Here is a 9,473-nt window from a genome sequence, read left to right as displayed (position 1 = left end):
TTTCATCGCACTGAAGAAATGAAACCTTGTTCAACATTTTTAAATACTTACTTTCTTTAGCAAAATTTAATTCTATACACTCAATGTATAAAAGATTTTGGTAATTGTTTACGTTTATGACTTTTCCGAATGCAAAAGTAAATAGCTTGAAATCTTTTGAAAACTCTTTCCTCTAGTCCACAAGTAGCCCCAAAAACATTCATATTTTCCACAAAAAAGGGGGGGAAAAGATTTAAAAATTAAAGATCTGATAGAAACATTTTAATAGCTAATTAGGTTCTCCTACTGTCAGCTTTTAAGTATGAAAATGCGGTCACCCAGACCGTACTATACTTCTAATATTTGGGTCCCTTTCCACGGGACTTCTACGGGGCTGCCGATATTAGTATCTATATTTACTTTCAGTTATGCTTTGACCAAGATAGTTGGACAACGTATGGCCCTGACTTTGTTTGGCGAATAATATCAATTAAAAGCTCGTGTTTGGCCAGTGAGACCTCAATGTACCTGTAAGCGGATACCAACTACCGAACATCAAATACGAGTCAAAAACCCATGGAAATGTTCACACAATGCGGCTCTAAAAGTGTTGTATTACCATTTTTTTATTTCTATAGTGTTGATATAATGCCCATCTTGCCATAAGCTCAGGGGAAGCTGGAGTCCGTTGTGGAGAATAATAACCAATGTAAGATCTACAGACATTTTTCATTTTCACCACTCCATTTATCAGCGCTACACAGACTAATATTGTCTTCCAAAGATCAGAAGACGAAACTAATTTATGTGATTGAATTCTCGGCACAAGTCGATGGTAATATCACAGTGAAATAGATAGAAAACGGGATAAATATCAAGCACCTCATTTGAGCTCACCATGCTATATCAAGGCTACAAAGTCCATCTTGTAGTTCTCATCATCGGCTGCCTTGGAGGTATGAGAGCTTCATTTCTCAGCCAATTCAACAAAATGTCGTCTCACTTCATCGCGAACTGGATGCAAACGTCTATTCTTCTGGGATCACCTCACATCTGGTCCATCAATACTGTTCCTCATTAGATTCTGCCAAGATTGGTAGCTCAAAAAAAGTAGCCAGAGAACAAACCTTTACCTCCAATTGTCCCATCTGCCATGTAAGATCATCCACTGCTTAAGCCCGCACTTCAAGGAACAGTGTTGTACGATGACATCTCGCGTGAATTTTCCACTGTTTAACTTTTAGAACACGTCCCGGTGGCATTTGGTTTGGTCGCTTTAATGAGCCATGATCCTAGCTTCCGGAGCCTACAATTTCTATCATATAATTACAATGAAATGATAATAGTAAAATCATACAGTTGCGAGACCATTTCAACAGCACGATCTCAATTACACTCCGTTGAATTTGTCCTCAGAGGAGGCGCTAAAAATAAGTGCAGAAATCATAGAGGAATGAGGAGTGCGATGAAAACAAAAAGGAAGCCACTCAAAGCATCCCAATACTTTAGATCAAGATAGATTGAATAGAGATAAATCCAATATTTGACTGCAAATGGGCGTCCCCATTTGCAAATGGGCAAATGGGCGTCGCCCAACGAATCCATAGAACGCGTTACTGGTTGTTCTTGCGTAATGGTTCAAAGAGAATATTCGTACATACATACTGATGTGTCGGGCATAAAACATCACCAACTTGCGATGAACCTAGGACTCTAAAGAGAATGGATGTCTCCTATATATACATTACAGTGCATTTTGTAGAAACGGACAGATAATTTCATCTGAGCAAATCCACTGTACATTGTATTGCGTGAGAAAAAGGGTGAAAGAGTCTACATGATCGACATTACTTATCCACTTAACCAGGATTTGCGGCAAACTTTATACCCAAGATCCATAAGTGTAAACAAGCTAATGTAATAGCGTCAGCTATTCTCCCCACTTCGTCGTCTAGGCACTTTAGTGTGACGGGTTTCTTAATGCATCCCTTGTATAGGTAGTTATTCTTCTTTCTACAGTTCAGCAGTCAAGATCGGTAATCAATAAAGAAGACATCCCTCACAGTACAGACACTTTTACAAATAAAAGGTCAATTATTCTCCAGATATTACAAAATTGGCGATCCTGCCAGGATCCCGTTCACGATATCCTGGGGAAGAAGAATTTACGGAACACCCTCAGTAATTTCAAACAGCCAGGATCTTCGACTCGAACCAGGACTGTACGGATTTTGTTCGCATCCATGGCAACGGCCACGGGAAGCTGAGACTCCCAAGGCATTCACAGAACCTTGATGAAAGATCTGACAATCGATCTATTCCGAAGAGAGGCCGCAGTGCCAAGCGATAAGCCTCTGAAAGAAACGCATCATCAAGTCAAGTGCGATCCAACCGCATAGAAGCAGGACGTCTACGGTCTTCGAAGCACAACTGCTATCTACTAGGCTGACTCTGAACTAAAGGAAAGGAGAAAAAAGTAAACATTATTTTAGTTTTAAAATAATTATAAAACTTTTTCATATGTTTCCCCAGTAGATAATTCTTTCTCGCATACGTTGAACAGTGATTGAATTGCATCGGCAATTTCGATAAGGCTAAATGAAGAAATATTTCGGTAAATAGGCTGGCCTTAGTTGGTACCACGGTGATACACCGCGGCCTTTATCCTCTAATAAGCCGACGATCTACTCTATATTAACCTTAGGGCAATATTGTAGCACGATTCAACTGGCCCCGAAATCCTGAAGAAAAGATACGTGCCAGTCAAGGCTATACGCACAAAACAATACACCGACAAGCGAGTCGAACAGCAGTATAACATCTATGCACGCAACAGGAACCTTGGGCCCGGTGACCAGTCATCGAATTCTAGCTAGCCTCCTTCATCCAAGCACGACGCCACACAGAAATGCAACACAGATGGAAGGCAAGACGCAAATTCCTTAACTCGCATAAGTGCGGGTCACCTGACGATACCCGTTTATGGCAGCGCACACAGAGTTAACATAGCAGCGAGGCTATATTATGACGTTGGTGTGCCTAACTTCGCCAACTCTGTGAAGTGTGCGAAGCTCAGATGTTCTCAACGGAATCTACTGCTACATTGCATCTTACCTAAACGGATAATTGGGAATGCTAAAAAAAAGCAATACGATATTATTCCCTAAACAGTTATAACGATCTGTACAGTGCCATTAGGAATAATTGAGCAACTGCAACTACACTGGAAACTTGAAGAAACAGATTGGAAGTTATACGGTATAACCAGGTTCGCCAAGTTAATTCTTTAATAAGCTCAGGTCCTGGCCGGTGTGGGGTCCAGGATGGAAACCTAGCTGTAAAAATGGCTACTCACTTACGTGCCGAACAATCTACGTGGAATCTCCGGGAACACCGAGTTCGTGGGTTAGAATCTTTCAACCCGCGAACTAGCCCCGAAGCTCGTTGATTATTAATTTTAATTGCGCCAGATAGCGTTACCACTATCCGAGCCCAGGTGGATCGATCACTTCGAAATTCTCTAAACAATACTATATTCATTTTAAACAGTTTGAAAAAGTTAATGCAAATTATCTCACTTGGACAGAAACGACCGGCAATTACAATACGAGGACCCACCGTTATCCCAGCATGGCTGCTCGACAAACCCGTGCGCGCACTAACGCTGTGTAGTGTTCATCACGCGTACGCACACTCACTCGTTTTTTCAACCCTTTAGAGACGTCTGCATCGACTATCCGGAGGTCACTATTCAATCCGGACGTCCCCTAACTGAGTGGTGACGCGGGGGTCTCGAGCGGCGCCTACAACCCTCAAAAAGCACTATATACCCACGTAAAACGAGGTGTGTTCAAAAAATAAGGTGTCTTCATGATTTTCTCAAAAAATATTAGTTTATTCCTCAATATTTATCTTGTCCCCTTCAAAGTAATCCCCCTCAGATATAATACATTTGTGCCAACGCTTTTACCAATCATCTAAGCACTTCTGATAATCATTTTGTGGTATAGCCTTGAGTTCTTTCAGCGATTTAGTTTTTATCTCCTCAATCGTTGAAAGTTGATGTCCTTTCATGGGTCTCTTCAGTTTTGGAAAAAGAAAAAAGTCACTGGGGGCCATATCCAGTGGATCAGGATCATTATTAACTTCATTCAACATCTCCTGAGCGATGGTTATGCGATGGATCTTTTGATCAAAATTATGCAGTTTTGGAACAAATTTCGCTGACACACGTCTCATGCCCAAAACGTCCGAAAAGATAACATGGCATGAGCCAACCGATATGCCAACATCTTCAGCAACTTCTCTGATGGTAATTCGGCGATTTTTCAACACCATTTCTTCCACTGCTTTAACGTTTTCATCTATTGTTGACATACTGGGACTTCCAGGACGAGGTTCGTCTTCGACATCCTCTCGGCCTTCTTGGAACAGCTTGTACCACTGATACGCATTTTTCTTACTGAGAGTAGACTCACCGTATGAAACTGTCAACATTTCAAGAGTTTTAGAGCACTGGATTCCATTTTTCACACAAAATTTAATGCAAACTCTTTGCTCCATTTTTTTCGAAAGAAGAAAATCGCCGAGCACACCAAACCCTTCTAACCTTTTACGCCTCTGCCAGAAAAACAACACGAGCTATATAGTCAAAACTATGAACATATGATCGCGGCTGGGAACACTCACGAGAAAAACAAAGTGGTCGGCCACGTACCTCGCAAATACAGGGCCAATTCCTGCTTGCTCCTCTTACTTATTTTTCGGCTCGTCTTCAAATAAATTTTTAGAATGGACTTTCTGCTGGAAAACTCCGGTTGCCGTTGAGTCAAGAACACGAGTATCAAAGTCCTTGTCTCGGCTTCCGTCTTTCCTTCGACTTTCGGAATTTCAGCGTCTGACCCGCTGATTGGCTGGTTGTAAAAGGAGGTGTCCAATCAGGTGACTCCGCTAATTTGTTCTTCCGTACTGTCCTCCGCCGGGTCGATTGGTTCCGTCCTACGGTCTGCTGAGGTTCCCATTGGCTGCCAGACTGCTAGTCATTAAATGGCAGCGTCAACTCTCGACCGATGTGCGCTGCCACTCGCCGTTCATCGCAGTACTACAGCGCCGTGTTGCTCGTTCCTGACCGGTGATTTCGGTAACCCCCCTCCCTCTTTTTGGCGGAACATGGCCGATGGCCGTGATTGTGCCCGATTGGTGCTATTTCTCGTAGTTGCGCCGGATCGCTGCGCCGTTTTGGGAGTGAACGGACGTTCTTCCTACGACTGTTGGTGAACGGCCTACTTACTGTGAGATTTCCCCACTATTTACCACCTTTCAGTTTTCCTCCGTTGATAGGTAGTGTTAACGTTTTTTCTATTTGTGTCCCATCCTCGACCCAAGTCCCTTACATTTTTTCGTTAAAAAAATGGATACCATGTTGAATCAAATAAACCTGAACTGGGATATACTGTGGTGTGACACTAGTCGTTGTCCCTACCCGAATAGCGTAAAACACAATTAAAACTATCACTTGGTCTAGACTCGAAGGGTTCTTCCATCATTTTATATACCTATTCAGCACACCTAAGAATATTCTAACAGGCCAAGTACAAAATTTCATATCCGAACTAGCACAGATCTTTGAAAACCTGTTTAAAATTAAATATATTAAAACTACAGTTAATCGCCGACGAAGCCCTCTAGAGAGTCTACTCGACAATTATGAATTTATGAAAAACGAACATCAAGGATCATAACTCTGAATGGGATCAGAACCTTAAAGTAATCTGCATAGCATACAACACTATGAAGCATGACGGTACAGGATACTCACCCTTTCAACTGATCTTTGGAAGAGAGATCAATTTGCCCTCAATGCTAAGGACAACATCTAACGTCAAGTATAAAGAACAACTTGACCTATGGAAGCATTGACATGAACACTGTCTCAAAAAGGCTAAGGAGAAAATAGAGACACAGAAGCTGCAGTTCAAAAAACTGCATGACATGAGAATTGCCATACCGCAGGGAATCTATGAATCTGCAAATCCTGTTAAACCTATTAACAACCATAAAGATGATAAACTCTCTCCTTTATGAAAAGGAACCGCAAGAATTATAGAGACAAGAAAACAACAACTACACTGTACTTTTTAACGACAAGCGAACTAGTATAAGCAACAAGCCTTATTATCAATGATTTCAGATTAAGAATACCTACTAATCGAACAAAGACACACAGCATATGTACCGTCCGACAGAATATCTTAAAATAACTGTAAACACTATGGCAAAATTAAAATGTGCAGACGAATGCAACGCTCTTACTTAATGTTAAAACAGCATAGTTGTGAAAATAGCATATTAAGAACGAATGTGAAAAATATCTGTGATGAATGTAAATACTCTCCCTTTAAAATCATTAACATTGCTTTTAAACCACTAACAAACGGATACATTTTGATCCCCCATGAGCCTATTGATATTGATGTGCTGTGTGAATTAGGAGACAATCAGAGAGTCCAACGAAAATTGAAAGCAAATTAAAAAAAGACCAAGAAAAATTTACATTGAAAGGATCGAAAATTGTATTGAAATTAAATTTAACGAATACTCCCTTTAAAGAAATAAGCTATAAAAATAACTTATCGCTACCATATACTACCTAGGTTACCTTACTATTGCGATAGTCATAGAGTTCCTAGGATACAAATTCAACGTGCTAGTGCTACTCTCTCAATGTATACCGAAGAAAAATTTGGTTTCTCTACATTAAAACTCAAGTCAACGCATCTCCTGCAGTACATTATACTGCTATATTATATACCCATATATATATACCGATTTATCGGCTATTCTCTCCACTTCTTTATCTAGACCTTAGCGTTACGAAGTTGCTTAACGCATCCCTTGCATAGGGAATTAATCTATTACACAAAGGAATACAGTAAAGTCATATGATTCCGGCTACAGGCAATGGGCACGCTAGATGCATTCAACATCGTAAGCATTTAGGAGGGAGTAGGGTACTGACAACAGCTCAGAAGGCGGGTTTATTAAACACATTACGCATTGTGAGCAACTTTATAGACTATTAGGAAGCAGACTACTAAAAACCCATGCAGTAAGGGCATCCCAGTATATGAAAAAAGATTCATAAGAATTTCAAGTTAATAGGGAAGTGCTCGGATTTAAATACGATTTGTGGAACTTCTCGGATTCATGAGTCTTTTAATAGGTCGGAAGTATGTCGAATTCCAAAGGGTAATCTATGAAAAGAGAAGAGCTATTATGACACATATTAGTGCGGGATAATTTCAATATTGGAATTGTGTGACATTTATGAAACATACTTTTGAATTCAAAGTTTATTTTTCTATTTTAAATCCTGAATTCGAAATAAGAGCCAGTGTTTGCGTGCTTGTGTCGATGTTACAGAAGCCGATCTTCGGTGGTGAATTCGTTAATAGCAGAGAACAAGAAAAATAAGTAGTATCGTCTGCCTGCCAACTGATAATTAATTGGATTGTATTGAATGTGTTATAATATTGTTTGTTTCAGTAGCATTTTTTACTTATCACGCCATTACAGATTTCGACCGACTGCGTGAATTCGAGGCGAGGGGCAGAAAAGTGATAAGTATTGTTTTGTGGCTAACAATTGTAACTTTCACTTTAGTGCTGATTGGACATAACATTTTTTATGATATGACTAATAGGCATTCAATTTCTTTTAACACGCCTAAGTTCTGTTCTAACCTAAAAATTTAGTCATATTTCGCGAATAGAGAGGAATTTTAATTTGATATCAGCTTATTCCTTTCAAACGCAGAAAAGGGAGTTCCGAAACCGGATTCAAAAGTAATTCCAAATTCTAATTATGTTTAATTTCTTTAATTGTTTACGTTTACTGGGAGCAGTAGTAAAAGACGAACTCGGATCTACACCCTGCTCATAATTTTGCACCTATTACAACATTATCGTAAAAGATTCCAAACATCGTATGAAATTAACGCATTGACGTTAATTCAATTCGTCATGCTGTGGAAGATATCACGATTGTATTTATGTTTAACAAAATTCATGTTAATCGTGTTTAGGCACCTGTTTGGGCCATGCGCATTGACAATATAAAAGTTCCAAATATTATATAACTTACAAATAGTTGTGAATAGTAAAAATGGAATAATACCGAATATGTAGCTGACAATACTGTAAGAAACCAAGGTTACGTAAACCTTTAGGTGACATATTATTAATTAAGAAATGTCAAGAGATTAAACTGTCTTAGTCAGAAGCGGCGGAGCCTTTTTTCTAGAGGTAATAATTACAGATATAAAATTCATATTACCAGAGATTTGATCGAAATTCCAAAGAATTAACACAAATTTCAAGGATTGCACAATGATTTCAATGATTACCCAAAGATTTCACAGATTACGCAAACATTTCGGATAGGTTCAAAAGATTTCACAAAGATTGGACAAAGATTGCAATCATTTTTTAATGATTTCCTAATGATTTCGCAAATATTTCCAGAGAATTTGCAAAGATTTTACAATGATTTCACAAATATTGTAAAGATTTCCCAAAGATTATACAATTACTTCAAATATTCTGGAATTATTTACAGATAGATTTCAAAGATTTTACAAAAATTGCAAATATTTCGCAAAGATTTTTAAATAATCCGCACAGATGATTTCCAAAAGTTTAAAAATATTTGACAAAGATTTCAAATATTTTTCAAACATTTTACATAGATTTCAAATATTTTGCAAGGATTTCAAATACATTTCAAAGATTTCACCAAGAGTTCTATCATTTCACGACGGTTTTTAAATAATTCCCAAAAATTTCACAAATATTGAAATGATTTCACAAATATTACCAAATGTTTTAAATATTTCGCAAAGATTTGATAAAACTGCAATAATTTCCTAACTATTTTATAATGATTTTACAAATATTTGAAATGTTTTGAAAGAATTTCAGACAGATTTAAGAGATTTCAGAAAGACTTCTATTACATATTTCATTAAGATTCTAGATAGATTTCAAAGATTAAACAAAGCAAGAAAGAATTGAAAGATTTGCAGTTCCGATGATCCAAAGAATTTAGTCACTTGATTTCAGAGGAGGGGGGGGGCAAATCAAGACTTTACCCCTCCATGGTCAAATTCTAAGGAGGCAATTTCCCCCTATGCACCTTAGGGCTCCGCCGATTCTGGCTTCAGTACCGTTTTTAGTGTAATATTTCTCTCTTATAATCCTAATATACTTAGGGCCGATGTCACCAGATCTGATTAAATCATTAATCATTGATTAACCTTATTTAATCAATTATTTGCGTTTCACCATTCTTTTAATCATGATTAGGGGAAGATAATCACGGGTTAACTTAACCTTATCAGCAGCCTTATCCTTGCATGCGGGGCTCTACAAGGATGGACGAACCCCTTTCCCTAGCTTCTCGTGGGAACAACAATGACAACACCAAACATAGTTGTA

Source organism: Belonocnema kinseyi, chromosome 7 (genome assembly GCF_010883055.1).
Source record: "Belonocnema kinseyi isolate 2016_QV_RU_SX_M_011 chromosome 7, B_treatae_v1, whole genome shotgun sequence".
Lineage (NCBI taxonomy): Eukaryota > Metazoa > Arthropoda > Insecta > Hymenoptera > Cynipidae > Belonocnema > Belonocnema kinseyi.
This window is presented reverse-complemented; position numbering follows the sequence as displayed.